Genomic DNA, 21,821 nt, shown 5'->3' with positions numbered 1-21,821 from the left:
CTTCCCATTTATAATTTCATGTATTAAACTGTGGGCTGCAGCAGTAAGAGGAACTACCATTCCAAACACAGTTTGTATTAATTCTTGAGTAATGGGATATTGCTTTCAATCTCCATCAGTAAAGATTACTTCAGTGGCTTCTTTTGGTGAGGGTCTTTATTTTGTGTACATACCAAGCCTTTTAGAGCAAAACCATGCTGCCTGACTTTAGTAGCCTTCACATCTCCTTGTCAGTGAATAAGGCACTACACTTAATTAATTTTGCAACATCACAGTACCCTAAAGCTGACACAACTATTCTGACAAACAGTATATCACATTCCATAATTTCAAATCCATTAGTAGTATGCATTTCATCCATTACACATTTGAAAGGTAGAACAATGTTATTATTATGATCACAAAATTTAGCTATGTGACCATATTTTACACAGTATATAGCCAGAGAATGTCTACCCCTGATACTTTCTATTGCCTGAATTTAAAGCAGGATTTATCATATGTTTGGATTAAACATAGTTTCATTGCATAACAATTTCTTTAACAGTATATAAAACAAATTTCAGTGTCCAAAGGATTGGTCTGAAGCACCTACTTTCTTAAAACAGTAGTCAATGCCCTTTTAAGTTTATCATTGCCTAACGTATCTGCCAATTTATAGTATGCTGGCCATCAGTAATCTAACTATGATATTAGTACATGCTTTATAAATAAAATTGAATTTATACCATTTCATTGGGAGAAAATGTCCAACTATGAAACTTTTCCGCTTGTATATCTGAGGTAACACCCATTCAAGGAGCAGTGAATTGTTTTAACTTTATCATAGACCTTATATTCATTTTTTCCATGTCCATGAAAGCCTTTAAAGATTCACCTGTTAACTGAGCTGAGAGAATTCCAGCCCAATACGTCTAGCCTCTTCATTCTGGGTGGACATAATTGAAAGCCATGAGGTTCCCTTCAATGCATTTCTCAATGGTTATTTGCTTAAAAGGTGAAATTATCTTTGGCATCACCATGGAACTGCTAGTCTCCATGAACCCTTTGGCTGAAACAGCAATAGCCTGAAGCATTTGTTCCATGGTCATTAACATAGCACGGAAAAAATAAAGATGAATTCCACATGAAACTTCCAACCCACCACCTGAGACTGCTCAACATACCTCTCAGCTGTACAGGTTTTTGCAGAATGTCCAGATTTTGAACTCATATTTTAGTCCTTTTTTATAAAATTGTGGTTCTGTGACAAATTAATAGTAAATCATTAAAGATTGACATTTGAAAATAATGGCAGACATTTGAGTTTCAGACTTTATATCCTTCAGAAAAGTCATGCTAATGCAAAACCTTTTATTCTATCAACTTTCTGACTTTATAAAAGCAATATTTTAAAATTGTCCCTATTTTTCAGCCTTTGTTCTACTTTTATTTAAGGCTTTGTCCAGATTTCTTGCTCTAAGAGGTTGAGAGGTATGTTGCTTAATTGTTCATTTTTCAGGCAATGAAAGCTATAATTCAGGATCCTTTTTGTCATTGCAAAATGAACCAAATAGACCTTTTTCTTCCTACCAATGTGGTATAAAATAGACAAGCATTCCATAAAACAATAAAGGTTTATGAAACAGAAGGTATAAATGGTGGTGCAGACTCTTCCTATGTAGACATGTGACATGACTAAAACTGCATAAAGGAACTTTTGTTAATCCTGCAAAGAAAAAAAAAAAAAACACGAGTTCATAGGTTCATACTTCTTAGGAAGTTACTAGGCTAATGGTCCTAGGACCTTTACAAGACTAGCTATAGTATACCCATGTTCCCTAACTGACCATGCTTAGATGGTCTTTATTGCAGGGTGAGTCTATGACCAGCACCAACTGCCTCTGTCCATGAGGGACATATTTGCTACCCCTGGGGTGAATTTACAGTTTCCCACCCAATTGTCTAGCCTGCGCTTAAACATGGTCATTAAGGAGCTCTGCTTCATGAGAATTGGGAGTTTATTCCAGAGGACTAGCAATATCTGGGAGAAATTTCTGTCTGTCCAGCATGTTCTGTTGATGTCACAGGCTAGGCTGAGATTCCTGGAGTGAGTGACTCTTGTTCCATTTGATTTGCAGTTGTGCAGCATTTCCATTAGTGCAGGGTCAGAGACTAGTCTGTAGGCCAAGCAAAAGTCGCTTCTCAGCAGTCTTTAGGATACAGTGTACAGTGACAGGGCTTTCAGTCTTTCCATGCAGGTCATGTTTTGGAGGCCCTGAATTTTCTTGGTAAGAAACCTCTGTGGTCTTTCCAGCTGCTGCAGGTGTATGGTGAGATACACACATAAGGGAATGTTGTACTCTATTAGTAGTCTGATGAGGGTAGAGTACACAGGAGTTATGACACTCTTAGTCATGGATGCAATGCCCTTACTTATGAGATATGCAATGTAGAAGGCTTTCCTTACCACTGTGTACATGGGATATTTGGTGTTTAGGTTGCTATCAACCTGAGTTCCCAAATCTCACACCACTGGGTTTGAAATCAGTGGGTGCTGTCAATTTTGTAATTTGCACGGACTTCCTTTTTGCCAAAGGGGATAATAATGCACTTTTTTGTGTTTAGTTTTAGTCTGTGGCTTTTGCACCAGTCATTTGTCTGTGTTAGCCCCTTTTATAATATGCTAACATTGTTGGGGGACTCAATGATTGCACCCAGTTTGCAATTATCAGTGAACTTGGTCAGCTACAGGCATCTACTTTTGCCTGGACTTCCGAGAAACAGATTCTAAACAGTAGAGTGTACAGCACAAAGCCTTGTGACAGCAGGACACCACTGGTAACTGGTTTACTGGTAGAGTTGGGATCCCCAACTTTGACAGTATATGTTCTGTCAGTGAGCCAAATGGCTAAGTATCTAGTGACAGATGGGTTAATCCCCAGCTGAGAGAGGTTCTCAATGATACTGTAGTGGGGGATTGTGTCTAAAGCCTTGTCCAAGTCAAGATTGGTGGTGTGAACTCTTTTGCCTTCATCCAGGGCTTTGGTGACATTCTTGAAGAAGTCCACCAGGTTTAATAAGCATGCTCTACCCTTAAAGACAAACTGGGTCAGTTCAAGAGTTTGAAGGTTGTCTATGCCCTTGCTGATAAGGTCCATGATGATTATTTCCATTGTTGTTCTCATACTAATTTCAAAGGTGCTTTCAACCAGCTGCCAACCGGTTTCCTTCTTTCTTGATTCCTAGTGTAAAATGTCCAGGTTTCTTCAGGTTATTTTGAATGTGTTCTCCTTTGCTGCCTGATACTCCCCAGAACAGTAGTTCAAAGGCACATTCTCTCCCTGCATGAAAACACCAACTTCACTGACTAACAGAGCTCTAGCCATGGTTTAATACACAATTCTAATGGATAAACTGACCATTATTAGAATTCCCGGGGAAACCTTCTCTAGTAAATACAAAAATGTAGCTATCAGTCTTAAAAGCAATGCTAGTTATACTATTTACAGCAATATTCAATGCAAATCCATGTTATTCACATCATGCCATTTCAGTATTACATTTTGACACAATGTAGTGAAGTAACTGCCAAACTATGTTACAATATATATATATATATATATATATATATATATATATATATATATATATATATATATATGTGTGTGTGTGTGTGTGTGTGTGTGTGTGTGTGTGTGTGTGTATTTTATACAGATGTAGAATGATAAGTACCTAGATATCAATATCTATATCTATAGCTATCTGGGTTAGTGACATTTAGTGAATGTTCATTTTGGTGAAATAAAGAGAAATATGCTTGGTTCATTGAATGTGCAATTTGAGGAATGGATGTTTTAGAAGGGGAGTTTGGGTTCGAGGGTGGGATTGAGTATGAGAGTGTTTGTAAGTTAAGGTAAAGAGTTAGATAAGGGGATAGGTGCAGTGATTTCAGTTGTGTGAAGTGTGTGGATATGTATATATATATAAATATACACATGTAGACAGAGAAGTATCTACATGTGTTTGTGAGTAAAGTTTAGAATTAAGGCTAAGTAAGTGTTAGGTGTAGTATTGTGCATGTGTGCTTACAGTGGTGGTGAGTGTCCCTGTGTCTTACGTAGTGTTATGAAATGTATTTATTTAAGGTAGGTTGTAATGCTGAGGTTAGGGTTAGTACTCATTACTAAGATAGAGTATAAGACAAAGCCCCCAGTTCTACCTTACTAATGTGTGTTAATCCTAATCCTGTCCATAATCCAAACCCTACAACTGCCTTAGAAAGAACAAAAACTTTCTGTAACACTACAACCAATCAAACAATTTATAAATGAAGGTGGTGGTAAGGTTAATGGATTTCTGAACTGAATTTGTTTATTTCCTTTTGCATTCTGTTGTTTTTATTGTTATATTTGTTGAGGTTCTGATTGTTCATTTTGCTGAGATTAATCATTTATTGCTCTATCTTTCAAGATTTTGAACAGTCACCATAGCTCCATCTATCTAGATATCTACGTCTCTATTACATGTATATTTTTATCTGTCTGTCTAACTATCTGTAAATGTATCTATCCACTATCCATCCAGCTATCTATCTATCTATCTATCTATCTATCTATCTATCTATCTATCTAGCTATCTAACTGCTATATAGAAATAAATCAAACTGTGACTTAACGGCCTATGGTTAATCAAAAAAAAAAATCAACTTTTTCTGTCCTATAAATGGTAGCTATTTTTTTCCTTGGAAGTTCTGGTCAGTAATGGTGGTGCTCTACTGATCTTCTGCTTGAGCGGATGTATATTTTTATTATGTTTGTAAAGATGGAAAAATAAATTATTGTATGATGGGGAAGAAGGGGTGAGTGTTATGTTGTTTTGGTTTCCTGACCCAGAAGTGATTCTCTTGTCAGAGGCCTCATTTTTGGAGAGTTGGGTTATTAACTATAGTTAATGTATTAACTGAAAATGGAAACAAACTGATCTCTCTGTAAAGATTAACTGAAAACTTCTCTTAAGTAAGTACCATACTAGTGAAGTTTCTAATATGTATAGGCTAGGAGGTTTAATAAAATCTATAAAACATTTGTCAACTTTTTGTGACGTTTTTTTCAGATTAAATAAATTCTCTGAAATTATTCATTGAAAATACTAAACACACAGACCCAAATTGGTCCTACTGGACTTAATTCACCAGGTTAAATGAGTTATCTGATCACCAGGTTAAATGATTTATCTGATCACTCACTGGTCCCCATTACCACGGGTTCATAGTCTGCTTTTTCCCTTTCTGTTCGTAGTCTATTTGGATAATATGAAGCAGTGCAATTACTATTACCCTACACTAACACAACTTGAGAAAAGTATAAATATTCACTTTGGATACTAACCTCTCAAATACTGAATGTGTCAGTAAATATCTTACCAGCAAGTAACAGTCACCCAATACTACTGCCTCTTATGCTAAAGTTGTAAAAAAAAGATTATCACCTAAACCTCCTAGATTCTGTTTAGACAAGCCTTAGTCACACAGTTCCTTACACAGAAATGCACCCACACCTGTACTTTCACTCCATTGTGAGTATACTGTTTTAGATTCTCCAACCAAAGGAAGATGCACATCTTAATAATACTAAATAAAGGGTATTGCCACATTATTGCCAAGTATAGATCACTCTTAATGTCTCCCTGATAACCAGATAACTACCTTAATAAACTTTATTCAATGCATTTTAATTCTAATACATTAATCTTGGGTAACTACTCTGTTAAAGATAAATCTTATGCAACAAATACTAACGGTACTCATTGATTCAGCAGTTTTAGAAATCCCTAGATCAAATAGGAAAAGTTCCCACCAGAGATGACAACATCCTCAACCTCATCCTTTGCCTGTAACCCTAATAATGTTATTCCTTCCTTAATCATATATGGATAGTAAATTATCTTCTCCCTCAAAACTGATACCATCCTGCCCATGAATTCTGTTATATTCAGAGATTACTCTAAAGCCAACCTAATATCCTACCAAAAAGCACCCCTCCACATTGCTGACCTAGTCACTAAAATAATTAGATATACCTCTAATGTTTTTGTCTATCTAAATCAATGGATAGAGCACTCCATCCTCATTTGGAAAAAGTATAATGGGACAATTAAAAATAAAACTCTGTGGTTCAGTTCCCAAATAAACTCTATAGTATGAGGAACAACTGCTAATTTATGTAAAATATTTCTAGCTTTCCACCAAAAGAAGGTGCTTAGGCAGGCCAGTATAAAACTCAATCATTCCATTTGGAAGACTACAGCAGGATATGAACCGAAAGTAGCTACCTAGTATTAGAATAACCATAAGACCTTTTTAACTGCATTAGGGTATTAAAAGTAAGTCAAAGAACAGCACTAGTTTCATTTGAGAGGTAATATCTGTTTTAATCCCTAATCCATAGCCATTGTTTTCACTGACAAAATTCAGTTCCAGTTTCACCCATCCTACTTACCAATGTGCTCCCTCTCTTAAATCTCTGAAGTCTCCTTGTCTAGCATCGCTATTGATCAATACAGCATTACTGAAACCCTCCTGAACCTTTTCAGTGTTATGGTATGAAGCTGATATCTGCAGAATAGATGTTGTATTGTCAATGTACATGGTGCCACTCCAGAAGGCTAATTCTACCACACTGAAAACGTAATTTTAATGTGAAAAGGCTAGTGTACTTTTCTTTGGAAATGCCATGTATTTGTTGATTATCATATAAATGGAACCTGCTAATGATAGTCACAACCATTTGAGATCTATGAGCTTTCATCAGTAAGGATTATTCTTCAGTCATGATGTGTCAGTTATTAGAGCCCGATCGTGAACAAATGGGGACCTAGGCAGGGTAATGGGTCACCCCCCCCCACACACAGCCATTCTAGTGTTTCATTACATAGTGCTGTCTCTCTCTCTCTCTCTGTCTCCCCAGTTACCATGAACATTGTTCAAACCTTTCTGTGTACATACTATTTTCTTCTTTACTTTTACAAGGATTACAAATGGATTTAATTTAAAACTTGTATTTTAAATTTATAGCACAAGCCCTAATAGCCGTTTTGCTAAACAATATAGTCTCAGAATTAAAACAGACTTAGTGTGAGTAACAGTAAACTTCTCTGTCCTTACATTCTTTGAAACTGAATTGAAACCCACATTCATAGAAATGCATCTGGCCAGTGATGAATTAAGTGTACATTTGGGCTGTTTTCAAGCCATTGGTCCTCTGTGCACATTTTTTGGACCATGCATAAATGCATGTGTTCTTTGATTCACCTTCCTGATATTAAGTCATATTAATTGTTTAATAAAATGTCACTTGTGTAGTTTTGAATATTTTTCCAGTAAGCGGTGAAACCTAATGTATGAACCCAGTAATGACAAAACTGCCCATTTCAAAATATTTCAGTCATAAAAGGCTACACATACTGTTGTCATAATCTACTAATATCAGTCAATATGCACAATATATGCAGAAGAAAAGTCATCTGAATAATCCCACTTTAAAATAATTAACTAATAAAGAGTCTGCTACTGACAAACAACTTTGCATTTCAATGCTTCTGTGAAAATTGAGGAAAAATGGGCCAAGGCTGCCAGCCTAGTTAAATAGACTTTGATACATAATTCTAATATTTGTATATATAAATGCAAAATACAGGCTTGTGTTCTTAAATAAAAGAAAACACTGTAAAATGTGAACTTCAAGATTGTTGCAACATTGCCATATGCTGTAAGGAAAGCCAAGCCAAGCATTTCAAATGTTCTTTGTTCTTTATCTAAAAAGTGGTGCCAGAGCAGCTGGCTGAACACATTCTTTCTATTGTCTTAACTTAAGGAATAATTGTTAGAGTATACATGTGAAATGTCTTTTATTGTTGTAGTTTCCTGAGCAGGTGTTAGATTGCTAAATAATGCAGTTTGTGGCCTGGGAACTCCAGACTAAGTGTCACAATGATGCAATGTGTATACTGGGAAAACCTAAGTATTAAAATTATGTAATCTGGGAGGGCCTTAGCTGAGCTGTTAGTTAGTGAGTTTAAAAACTATTGTTCAGTGAGAGACTGTAAGCATTTTGTCCTGGACCATCAACCCCAGCACTGTGTATGCTCTTTATGTATGTAAGTAGGATTGTAGCACTGTGTTTTCTCTTAAGAATAGCTAAAGATTAGAAAGTTAGATTAAGTGTTTTTCTTTGACAACAGACCTGTTCTACTGTATTATTTTAAGTTTCTATGTGATCTCTGAACTCTTAGACATCTCTGTGGTGTAGTAGAATTGTCTTGTGTTTTAATTATTTATTATTAAATATTTTAAAATCTTTTACCTGTGGCTGTTTTTTGTAGAGATAAATAGGATCTAGAGTACATTGCATATTTATAGAGTTTATTGTAATAAGCCACTCTAAAAAGCCTTAGACTGATTAGTCACATTACCAATTGGATAATAATATTGCACAGTAATAATTGAACACCCTTTTAAGGGCCTTTGGGTAGCTGATAAATATTAGCTGGTGGTGGCAGGAATTACTACCTTATAGTCTGCTAATGGGGCACAGCTAGAGAATCTGTGTCAGCCTTTAACAGGACTGTCTGTGAAGTTGTATAAATACTTATCTCAAAGTGTGGGTGTGTGTCGGCTACCTGGGCAGGGACATGAAGCACTTGTTGGACAGAGAGGGTACTGGAGGTTAGCTTGCCAGCTAGGCTGAGATCTGGACCGTATAGCTGTGCCAGTGGGGAGGCTTATTGTGGACCTGGGGAGCACGGGAGCAAGCAGACCCAGACTGTGATCTTTGTGTACACTTAAAGGGAATTGTACTTTGCTGTGTGTATTTGTTATCCTTTCCTCTTCTATGAGATGACCTCCCTGGTGTTAGTGGTGAGGATTGAAGCTCCTTGATTGCTGGGCCAGGGCACGGTCGTCACAGCTTCATCTACAAATTCAGTGACTACTACCCTTGAAAAATAAATAGCCTATGAAACATTAAATCTTTGGTATGTTGGTGATATACAATAGGGCTGGCAAACTGACAATAGGTCCATAGTTATAGGTATCTCATACAGAAGAGGACATGCTCAGGAATACAGCACACTCCCTTTAGCTACACAGTAGTGTCACCAATCAATCTCCCTGGTGGGAGAAGGGAACCAACAGTCTTCCCTATTAAAGGCAAGTGTGCTACCTGTTGCACCACTGACACTCAACAACATAGCTCTGAAACTGTTTGAGTGACATAGACAGACAGTAATCCTCAGTCATTTACAAAAACAAAACAATTAACTGAAAGGGGACCTTGCATTTAGTGTGGAAGTTTACGGCACTTGATTGCCAGCAATTAAGGTTCAGGGTTTGACTTTGAGCAAAGTCATCTAACTGGGGAATTTTGCACACACACACACACACACACACACACACACACACACACACACACACACACACACACACACACACACTCGATCTTGTCCTAATCTCTCCCTCGATTTCTTGGCAGTGACTCTGTTCAAACACTCCAGACAGGCTCTGTGCTTGCCTGCTGCTCTGAGGTCCTAATGCCTCCTGTCTGATCTTCTACTGGTTTCTTATTTGGCGTCTCTATTCAATCACTTCATTTGCTCACTGTTTACTTGGCTTCTCCCTGCTGCATTAATGCCTATATCAAATCTCCTGTGGTGATTTGTTAAGACGTTGAGGTTTCTGAGGCCTTTGTGTCTCCTGCAAGGTACTAAATCCTTGTTGTTTTATGGAACTCTCCCAGCTTATTTTGTTTTTATAAAGTGAAGCCAGGTCCCCTCAAGTCATTACAGGGCCTACACAGGCCCTAAGCAGCTGCCATGGTCACCTACTGCTTGATCTGGTGCAGTCAGTTATAGTTAGAAAATCATTCTATGTTGCTCAATTAATATATAAAAGTAAAGCATCCAGGTCTACGGATGTCATACCCACCCTCATACATCCCTTACTTATCAGAACAGTCATGCAACTGAGTGTCCAGTTTGAAAGTACTTCTCCAAACACCTTGTCTCACTAGAAATACCATATATATATATATATATATATATATATATATATTTATATGTGTGTGTGTGTGTGTGTGTGTGTGTGTGTGTGTGTTTGTGTATATGTATATACGTATATATGTATAGCCAGGTCTACTGCTTTTAATTGAATACCACTTATTCAAAAAAGAGCAGTAGACTGCTCAGTTACGCGAAAGTGCACTTATTCGAAAAACTGCACTTTCGCAAAACTTGGTTCAACGAACCATTAAAAAGATAAAAAAAATAGAAAACGCTTACTAACATTACATTGAGTGAGTGGCTTTGCCCCCCCCAAACCCCCCTACTTAAATATACCAACTCCAAGATCGCAAGATCGCACTACAGTGGGGAACAGGTAAATTCCCTATTCCGCACTGTAGTGTGCCTCAGCACTTCAGTTTCCCTGAATGGTTCGTTGAACTGTGCTTCGCGGAAGTGCACTTTCGCTTAAATGCACTTTTGCATAACCAAGGGTCCACTGTTCATTTTCGAAAAAGTGGATTTTCAGTCTTTTCAGTAGATCCATATAGCCATAGCTGGTGCTTATAATAACTTTTTCACTGAAACAATCCAATCCCTAGCAAATCAACTAACCCTCACAAACTTAAAACACACCCCTAACCTACCCACTAATCACCCCCAATTTAGCTTCCAACCAATATCCACTAGTTTTATCAAAACACTTATAAAAAAAATAAAGCCTATCACCCTTACTGCTGACCTCCTCCCTGCAGAGTACCTACAAATAGCTGCAGATGCCATTGCATATCCCATACCTATCCCTATCAACAGAACTTTATCTGAAAACGCTATCTCCTCCCTCTGGAAAATATCCCACGTCATCCCACTCCATATCCAACTATAGACGCATTGCCATTCTTTCCACACTAGCCAAAATAATGGAGAAATGTGTACACAAGCAACTAATGCAATACCTTACACAGAATAACTTACTATCCAACTCCCAGCATGGTTTCAGGCCATACCACAGCACCACCTCAGTTCTCCTTTCCTTTAATAATGCCATAAACCAAAACAGAAATGACAAAAGGCTATCCTCCCCCCTCTTTCTTGACCTTTCAAAAGCCTTTGACATGGTCAACCATGAACTTCTCATTCTTTCTCTAAAATCTATTTCCCTCAATAAGCCCACAATCCAGTGGTTCCAGTCCTACCTGACTGGTATACAACAGGCGGGACTATGGCAGTGCAAACTTTCCAGCCAGCTACCTCTCATACTTGGTGTCCCTCAAGGCTCCATACTAGGTCCAATACTCTTCTCTGTTTTTATCAACATCCTTCACACTACTATCCCTAAAACTACCTGTATTCAATATGCAGATGATCCCACTCTGATCTGCTCAGCCATCTCCCCATCCAAACTGCAAATCCTAACCCAAAATTAATTTAACACTATTGAAAACTGGCTCACCAACCAACGCCTACTGCTGAACCCCAATAAAACTAAACTTCTACTCTTCACCCCCACTAGTAGATCTGCCACACTTTCATTCTCTGTCACATCTAACAATGGAAACACTATCTCCCCAGATCAACACACCAAACTTCTATGGGTTATCATAGACAATAATCTCAAATTTTACCTACAGGTCAACAAAACCATACAGACCATCAGTAAGAGGCTTGGATCACTGTATAGAAACAAGACATTTTAACCCCACTGGCTAGGACTGCAATCAACTGGTCACACCTACTCTCTACTCTTTAATATGCCTCTCCTGTACTCTCAAACCTCTACAAATCCGAACTAGGTAAGCTATCTCATAGCTGCAACCATATTGCCAGATTCGCCACTGGTTCCACCTATAGAACCCACCACTGCCAGAACCTGAAACAACTAGAGTGGCTAGAACTGCCCAGCTTAATTCAATTCAATAAGCTCTTAATAGCGCACAAAATTCTGTACCACCCTGAAGATACCCTCTCACTTATAAATATTATTAAGCCATATAGCAACCTGAGATCCCTACGGTCAGCCAGCAAACTACTGGTCCAAACCCACAAAGCTAATAACTCTGCTGGTGAATCCCTGTTTGCCAACTTTATTGGTAAAACCTGGAATTTGTTACAAAACTATATAACCCTAAAATCCTCCAAAAGTCTCTTCAAAAAAAACCTCAAACAGTATCTCAAAGTGAACTGGCTTTGCCCATGTACCAACCCTGATTAAGTTATAAACTGAAAGCATAATCTGTAAATATCATAACATGCAACTACATCATCAAGCTCTATATCCAATCTGATGTCTCATGCTTTTAATTGTGTCTGTCCATGAGAACTGTGAGTCCTTACTAGGGAACAGTACTAAGCCATTGTACATAATCACTTTGTTTTATATTTTCTAATGTTATCCTACTTCTTGTGTAATCTATGTAAGTATGTTTATTTGGAGCTTTTCTCCCTGGGCCTCCGCTGAAAATGGACATGTATCCAGTCGGACTATCTAAAGAAATGTAAAATAAATAATAAATAAATAAATGTATATGTGTTTATTTATATATGTATAATGTATATGTATATATATATGTGTGTGTGTGTGTGTGTGTGTGTGTGTGTGTGTGTGTAAAATAGCTTAGTTCCTTTATTTTTTCCTGTCATACAGGCTCCTACTCTGACTCACCATGTGGGCTATAATGAGTTCTTTGCTACTATACCTTCTTTACCCCATAAATACTGGTAATATTAAAATACTTGCTATGAAGATCTTATATTTTCTCACAACATAAACAAGATATCTTGGAGAGATAGCATCCTCATTTAAAGAATCATTTGCCTATGGAACAAACACCTGCTGCATGTAAACCAATATAAAACATTGGTCTTCTTTAATCTCTGCCCTGGCAATTGAATGGATACCTACAAATGTATTTGTGGGGTAAACAGTACAACCCACACTGAGCCAGTTAGCAAGTCTTCATACTAAAACTCTTTTGAGTTGCATGGCTAGGCTCCATATGGTTATCCAAGCTGGATGCCGTGTAAGAAACTGTGCACCTATATGCCAAACAATGAATCACATTACAGGTTTGCATTCTTAAGAAATTTATCTAAAAACACTAGATATTGACACAAAGAATTTTTCTGCAAGACCATTCCATTCACTTGCCTACCTAACCCAAAACATTTATGGGAAGAAGGAAACCTTCTTTCCAGGAACTCTAAAACAATAAAGATACTGCTAATCATATTCAAACTACTAATGCCCCAATATCTGCCGAAAACCTCCTCAGTGACTTTGCACAACTTTCTTTACCATGCATTCCTCCATGTTATATCCTTCATCCAAAATTCATTCTACTTATCTTTCTTCCACCCTTTTACTTTAACTCTGTTACATCATGTGTCAGGAAGTATACACCTTCCTGAAGAATTCCTTAGGAACAAAACCACCTCATGGGTCAGATACTCATTCCCAGATTCTGCTTTCAGCATAGTTTATTCTCTCTCTCTGTTTGTTATCATTCTTCTACATTATGTAAAAAAACTACATATTGTGAGACCTAGAGACCTCTACCCAAAGGATTCTGCAGCTAGTTCCAGAAGCTCTTCCACTGTACCCACCCTTGTTAATCTGGTAGAAAAAAACTCATTCATTCCCAATTTTCTCCGCTTTTCAAAAAATGAAGATTTATCCAGATGTCATGTTGGTATCTGAACAGGTTGGAGGACACTTACTGATCTCTGGATAGTCTCTGATGACATTCTGATCCACCTGGACATATGCAATCTCACCACAGTAGCATTCATAGATCTGACAAAAGCATTTGATCTGATAATTTAAAAAAACCACCCCAGGATTCAGCAAACTTCCATGCAAGAATAGCTAATTCTTGCACAGAAGGGACCATTCCTGTGCAGCATGGCAGCATGTCATGCATATGTATGAAGGCACGCTGCCGTGCTCTAAAACTGACACAGTTCTTTGTGTGAGTGCAGGGGGCATGTCCGAGAGCAGTGCTCTTACAATACACATGCCTCCTGCACTCAAGAATTGCCGTTCGGGGGGGGGTGGCCAAGGATGAACACAGGATAGCAGCAGATTTCTTCAGCTCCACCAATTTCATTACACTGACAGGAATTAATTACTTAAAAAATTAATTTTTGAAGTAATTTTCTTTCTAAATATGTTTGTTTTATATAGTTCTTGAACTCTATCTAAAAAAGAAAGGAAATCTTAACAATATTCCTGTCAGAAATCACTTTGGAAATTTTCCTGTCAGTTTATCAGTCTGAAATGAGTTCCAGTAAGACAAATTCTCAAGACTCCAGCATCAAGAAAGAACTTCAGTCTCTGATAATTATAATCCAGCAACTTACTGTTAAGATGGATAAAATGGATACTAAAATAGACACCTGCATAGAAAAAACTACAAAACAAATAGACTTGTTACATATAGACGTGCAACAACAGAAGATCCAGATGACAGGCATAGAAGAAGCTGTGAATGACATGGAAAATAGAATACAAGAAGAGGAAATCAACATTGAGTTTCTCCTGAAACAAAATACACATTTACAAACAAAGCTGGATAACCTGGAAAATAGATCTAGGCGCAATAACATTAGGATTTTTGGACTGCCAGAAAATATTGAAGGTAACAATATTACTTCTTTTTTAACAACATGGCTCCCTAAAACTTTAGACTTACCAGAAGCATTCTCTTTTGGTATCGAAAGAGCACATAGCTCTATAGCTAATACTAACTCTAACAAAAACTATCCTAGATCAGTTATAGTTAGATTTCTATCATCTTTTGATAAAGAGATGGTTCTTAAATCTGCTTGGGCTAAAGTTCCTGTTAAGATTAATGAGACAACTGTGCGTTTTGACAATGACTATTCTTCCATGGTAATAGCTAAAAGAAAAGTTTTTCTGCCACTAATAAGGGAGCTTAAAAAAGCACAGTTTAAAACATACCTTCTGTTTCCTGCCAAGCTTAAAATCTTCCTTCCTGATGGTCCTAAAATTTTCGATGACTTAGACTCTGTTTTACTGTTTATCAAAAAAAATAAGATTTTGGATAAAATAGAAGAAATGGAATGGGCTAGTCCTTCATTAAAGAGACTGACAACTGAAACTTCATGGAAGACTTCAGAGAAGAAGAAGAGACTAAAAAACAAATGATTTGTTCTATGTTTTTTTTTCTCTCATCATTTTATTTCATTATTAATCTTTTTAAATATAGTTCTTGCATTTCCAAGAAGCCACAAATATTTTGAAAAAGATTTAATCAAAGTTATTCTCTGTGTGCAAAGAAATGTTTTGTTTCATAACTAGTCAAAATATCTGGAGATTTAATGGCAAGCTGTGATTCAACTTGTTTCTCTTTCTGAAAAGGAGAAGTAAGGTCAGTAATTTGATACATTTTTTTTCTTTATCTTTTTTTTTTCTTCTCCTTTTCTTCTTTTCTTTGTTTAAACAATGACATTCTATTTAGATTATGTAGTGGGTAAAGGGTGGGGGGGCAGGGAGAGAAGAGTAATGAAAATATGATTAATAGAATAATAACATATTTATTCCTTGTAAAAGTTTATATGTTCTTCAAATGCTATTCCTAATTATACTTTCTTGATTACACTGCTTATGCTTGTTTGTAAATAATCTGTCATGCTTTAACTAATGATAATTAGAACTAAATAATAGTAAATAATATGTTTTATTTTTAACTCTATTAATATAAACAGTAAGTAATATTCCATTGTATATACTTCTTATAGCTTTCTCTTACATTTTTTTTATTTCTGCCTTACACCCTTTTACTTTCTACTCTCTTTTTCTTTTCTTATTAATATATAGAAATGCTTTTGATCATATAGACACAGTAAATAATAAGATTTGCATAAAAATTGAGTTGGGACAAAAATATTGAGTTTTATTACGTATTAATAATTTTGGGCTTAATTTCACTTACATAGAGGCTGTAATAACCTGTAAAATACATTGTGAAGGTTTTGTCATGTTTAGATGCATTTACACTGCTAAATGAATGCTTGTCACTAGTTTTTAATTAGTTTCCCGCCAAAATGTTAAGAGAGACAATCTGGGATGTGGGCTGTCTCATGCACAGTGTCCATGAGCTACTTCAAAAGCTTCAACTCTCAGAATTCTCACAGAGAAGCTGAAAGCTGCCAGTCTCACATTTGACCTAGATATCACACTGACACATCACAGATTCAGGAATGTCACTCTACCTGGAAATAGGAATGATATAAATGTGACTATGTGAAGGAAAATGAACTCTTTAACATCTAAATGTGAGTTATTTTATATAATTACTTAAATATCTATGTTATAATTCATAAAATATGTCAGTTATAATGAGTTTAAATTATACAGTTTCTTGTAGTAAGTAAATGTCTTATTTTAGAAGGCATAGAAAATGAAACATTTATTCAAGTGTTTTAGAAAATCTACTTAACAGCAGCTTAATAATCTGTGTTAAAAACTTATGTTCCAAACATATACATTACTACAACTCATTTAATTCATCTGATTGACAAGCATAAATAATTTTATAACTCTATTCTGGAAGAAATTGTCATGTGATATATTTTAAAGCAGTAGTATAGCATGGTTGTAAAATCTGGTTACTAAAATGTGTTTGCTGTGCATTATTTTGTATAAAGCAGACAGATTTATTGTAGGGACAGCAAGTAAGATAGTGCTCGGCAAGGATACAACTCAGTGAGATCATATATATATATATATGTGTGTGTGCGTGTGTGTGTGTGTGTGTGTGTGTGTGTGTGTGTGTGTGTGTGTGTGTGTGTGTGTGTGTGTGTGTGTGTTTGTATGTGTGTATGCGTGTGTGTATGTGTGTGTGTGTATGCATATATATATATATATATATATATATATATATATATATATATATATGTATATGTGTGTGTGTGTGTGTGTGTATATATATATATATGTATATATATATATATATATATAGATATGTGTGTGTGTGTGTGTGTGTGTGTGTGTGTGTGTGTGTGTGTGTGTGTGTGTGTATGTATATATATATATATATATATATATATATATATATATATATATGTGTGTGTGTGTGTGTGTGTGTGTGTGTGTGTGTGTATGTGTGTGTGTGTGTGTGTGTGTATGTATATATGTATATAAGTGTTTCTGAGAATCTGCATAACTATGCAGTATGATTTATAACAATTTCTATGAATACAATATTTTATTCTATTGACAATAATGAGTTTGAGTAAATGCTCATATACAAGCAATTCAAGGTTTTTTTGGAAGCTGTTAATTGCATTTACATGACAGAAAATAGATGCATCTTAATATATGTAATGTCTGAATCATATTAGCCAAAGTTTTTGATTTAAATGAATGTTAGAACTTATTTTTCTCTTCTCTTGATTTCTAACATCAAGATTATTTGAATGGTATTTGAATACAAGTGTTTTATATTACATGGATGTATATAGTAGTATGAACATTTTTTTAAAAAAAAAGGTTTATTTTAGTTTATATGATGCTGTTTTACCAAATGTGTAGTCTTGTCTTGCTAGATAATTGAATTGAAAACTGGTAACCTCAGTTAAATATAACTAGTATTAAATTGATAAGGTGGTAGCTGAGGTACTGCTGCTTAGGGGGTTAACTTGAGTGGTAAATACTACTCTAAGTTGGAGTTTATAACTCCAGGCTGGATGCAAGGTTTAATCCTTACATTATTTTCACTTGTTCATTGTTATTTGTATATAGTTTTGACATCCACAATATATTTTGTACATTCATTGTCACTACAAACAAAATTGAATCCTATACGAAATCCCATAAGAGATTCAATAAATACAGCTATATTTAAAGGTACACCTAAAGGAGGAGATGTAACATTACTTATCTTGTTATTTGTTATTTTGATCATAAGATTCTTAAGTTTTAAAATGCCAAATGACATCTTTAAAAGGAATTTCTTTAAACATTAATGGATTGAATAATCCATGTAAAAGGGCAAGCCTAATAAGATACATTAATTTACATAAGGCCAACTTAGTCTTCCTGCAAGAAACCCATCTCTTGAAAAAAGATATTGATAAACTAGCCACAAACAAATATACAGTATTGGTTAGTTCAGAGCACACTCAGAAAAAGAGGAGTGGCTATTTTATGGAATAAAAGTATGCCCATTCCTAAAACCATTAAGTCTTATCAGGATGACAAAGGAATGTTTTGTATGGTTACAATACAAATTAATGGGAAGACTTACACTTTAATTAATGTATATTGGATACCAGGAATTGGTATTAATACAGTGAAACATCATCTTGATAAGATCATATCATTCTCTATAGGAGATATTATTTTAGCTGGTGACTTTAATTGTATACTACATGAAAGTGATACTACCACTATAGGGAAAAGAAGAATTACATCTAATACAAAACATTTAAATGATTTTGCTAATTCTTATCATTTGAATGATATTAATAATCAGATAGATTCAAATTCATTACCATACACCTTTTTTTCTAACAGATATAAAACTTATTCAAAAATAGATAGGGTCTTTATTTCTAACCAGATGGTAACAGATTTAATTAATTCCAAAATCATTTCATGTCCTATATCTGATCATAATTCAATTGTTTTTGAATTCATGATAAAAAATACTCATAATGTTCAGATCAAAAGGATACCAGCATACTTAACTCAACTAAAAGACTATAAAGAATATATACTTTCAGAAGTAAAACATTTTTTAGACATAAATAATACTCCTGAAGTCTCCATTGTTTATGGTTGGGATGCCTTAAAAATCATATCTATATGGACAAGTATCAGATGGTATAATAATAAAAGGAAATCTTGGGATAAGGAATTGTTAGATATTCAAAGTAAATTAGACTCTTATAAACATAATAATAAAGAAAATATTATGGACAAGAAAGTTATTGAAGAAATAAACAAACTAAATGAGAAATACAAAGAAATTTTAACTCATAAAGTTAAAATAACTTTAGAGAAATACAAGTTTTTGTCTTATTTAATAAGCCCCAAATACTTACATAGACTTAAAAATAAAACAAGAAGGTTGAATAAACAAAACCATATCAAAGAAATCTTTTTCCAAGGAAAAGAAGAATGTTTCTAGTATACCAGAAATACTAGATGAATTTAGAAATCACTTTCACAAAATTAACCATAATAACATTAACATGGAACCTAAAGATAAAATAAAGGAGTTTATAACCACAAACATGAATAAAAGCTTAATAAACAACAGATTAAACTATTGGACAAGAGTATTTCATATACAGAAGTTATTACACAAATAAATAAGCTTAAATCAAACAAAGCACCGGGTAATGATGGTATTATACCAGAGATATATAAAATCCTTTCTAAAAGTACATATTCATTAATACATAAGGTTTTTATTTTGGCCCAAACTGAGTTAATAACCCCCATCTTGGCAATATACATTTATTTCGCCAATTTTAAAACCTAATAAAGATCCAACTAGATGTACTTCATATCGCCCATCTCATTACTTAATGTTGATTATAAAATGTTTATGAGTATTTTTGCTGATAGATTGAAGACAATCATTCCGGCATTATAGATATAGATCAGACAGGCTTCATTGTAAATAGAAATACTTTTGATAATATAAGAAGAACTTTAACATTAATAGATTTTGCAAATAGGAAAAAGAAAGATTTAACACTTTTTAGTCTTGATATAAGTTCAGCATTTGATTCAGTAAGTTGGGACTATCTGTTTACCTTAATGAAGTGCACAAACTTCTCAGATGCATTTGTAAATCTAATTGAGCATTTATACAAAGGAACGTTGGCTTATATTAAGGTAGGAACTTATGTTTCACAAAAAATACCCATTTTTAAAGGTACAAAACAAGGATGTCCACTTTCTCCACTATTATTCACTTTAGTAATGGAGCCTTGGGCTAATTTGATCAGAAACAGTACTGACATAGAGGGTTTTGAAATAGTTGAAAATACAACATCCAAAATTCAACTTTTTGCAGATGATGTTCTAATTACATCAGCAGGATCTAATTCTTCTGTGCAGTCTCTATTTGATAACATAATGAATTTTAAAAGTATTTCTGGTTTAATATTCAATGAGGAAAAAACTAAAATACTACCTATATATACACAAAAAAAATATTCTCATTAGTGATTTTATTAAATATGTACCCAATTCAGGTCAGATAACTTATTTAGGTATAATACTATCTAAAGATATTAAATCTATTATATATAATAATTATAATACCTGTTTTCTTAATATACAAAATCTTTTTAATACCTGGAATAATATGTTTTTTACTATGGAGGAGAGACTTACAATTATTAAAATGATAATATTCCCCAATATTTTATACTTAATACAATCAATAATACTTCCACCTACAAAAATAATTATCAAGAAACTGAAAACACTAATGTTAAATTTCCTATGGGCACCTAATAGACCTAGGATTGCATTAAAGAAACATACTAATAGCTGGTCTCAAGGGGTATTTCTTTTCCAGACTTTAATTTATATACTATCTCTTCTATTGTAAAAGTTATTACTTTATTAATAGATCAGTCATATGTCACAAAATGGAAAGATTATTGGGAGCTAATTAGTATGTACTTCATGAAAATCTCCTTAACACATAAAAATATGATTATAAATAACTCCATGTTATGGTTACTAAAGGAATTTTGTACTTCACCTATTACACCTAAACATATGGTTTGTTACCCATTAAATATTATTATTAGTTATCGTAACTTTATATTCATGCACCCTAAGTATAGGGAATGGAATTTTATTGTATTCCCTATAATGTATACTCAGGGTATGCTTTTGTCATCTACTTCTGAAGGAACTCATTTAGCTATAGATAATGATCTAAAGTACTGGTATCAGTTGATATCTGATAATAAAGTTAAAAATCTAGATTTCTTAAAACAAGAATTTGATCTAAGAGAAACTTGCTGGTTAGAGGTTCAGACCTTTAGACAACATCTCATTAATAAAATAGATCTAATGTCTATAACAGTTAAAGAATCTATTCCAACGCTGATTGATTACTTGATATTAAATTTACAACATAAAGTTTCTGATAAAGGTAAACTTTCATACATACATAAAATTATCAGACAAGAAACTTTTTACAGTGTAGATTCATACTGGAATTATTTCACTTCTATTAATGGGGACCCACCAAATCAACAAGATAAACAATATATTTTGGAATCTGCTTATAGAACTACGTCTTCCATTGTCTGGAGACTTTATACATGGAAATTTTTACATAGATCTTTTTATACACCTTTGATGATGAATAAAATAAATAATAAAGATAATTTATGTAAGAGATGTAATGTAGAAATTAATGCTGACTGGGCTCATATGTTTTATGACTGTATAAAATTGAAAGAATACTGGAAGTCAATTAATGAATTTTTGCAGGCTCTTTTACAGATAATTTCATTATTTCTAAATATCTTATATTATTCAACACACCTGTACCTCAAAGTGTTAAAAAGGTTAAGCTTCCCTTGTTATGGTCTATTCTAGCAGTGGCTAGGAAAATAATAACTAGAAATTGGATTTCAGATACACCTCCTTCGTTCAATGAATTTAAAAATGTTATGAATATAGTGTGCCATATGGAAATAAACACAATTAGGACAAGAACAAATAGAAAAACATCTTATTATATTGTATGGGATAATTTACAAAATTTGTTAAAAAAATTTTA

The sequence above is a fragment of the Protopterus annectens genome, chromosome 2.part2 (assembly GCF_019279795.1).
Source record: "Protopterus annectens isolate FY-2018-M chromosome 2.part2, PAN1.0, whole genome shotgun sequence".
In the NCBI taxonomy this organism is placed as follows: Eukaryota; Metazoa; Chordata; order Ceratodontiformes; family Protopteridae; genus Protopterus; species Protopterus annectens.
This window is presented reverse-complemented; position numbering follows the sequence as displayed.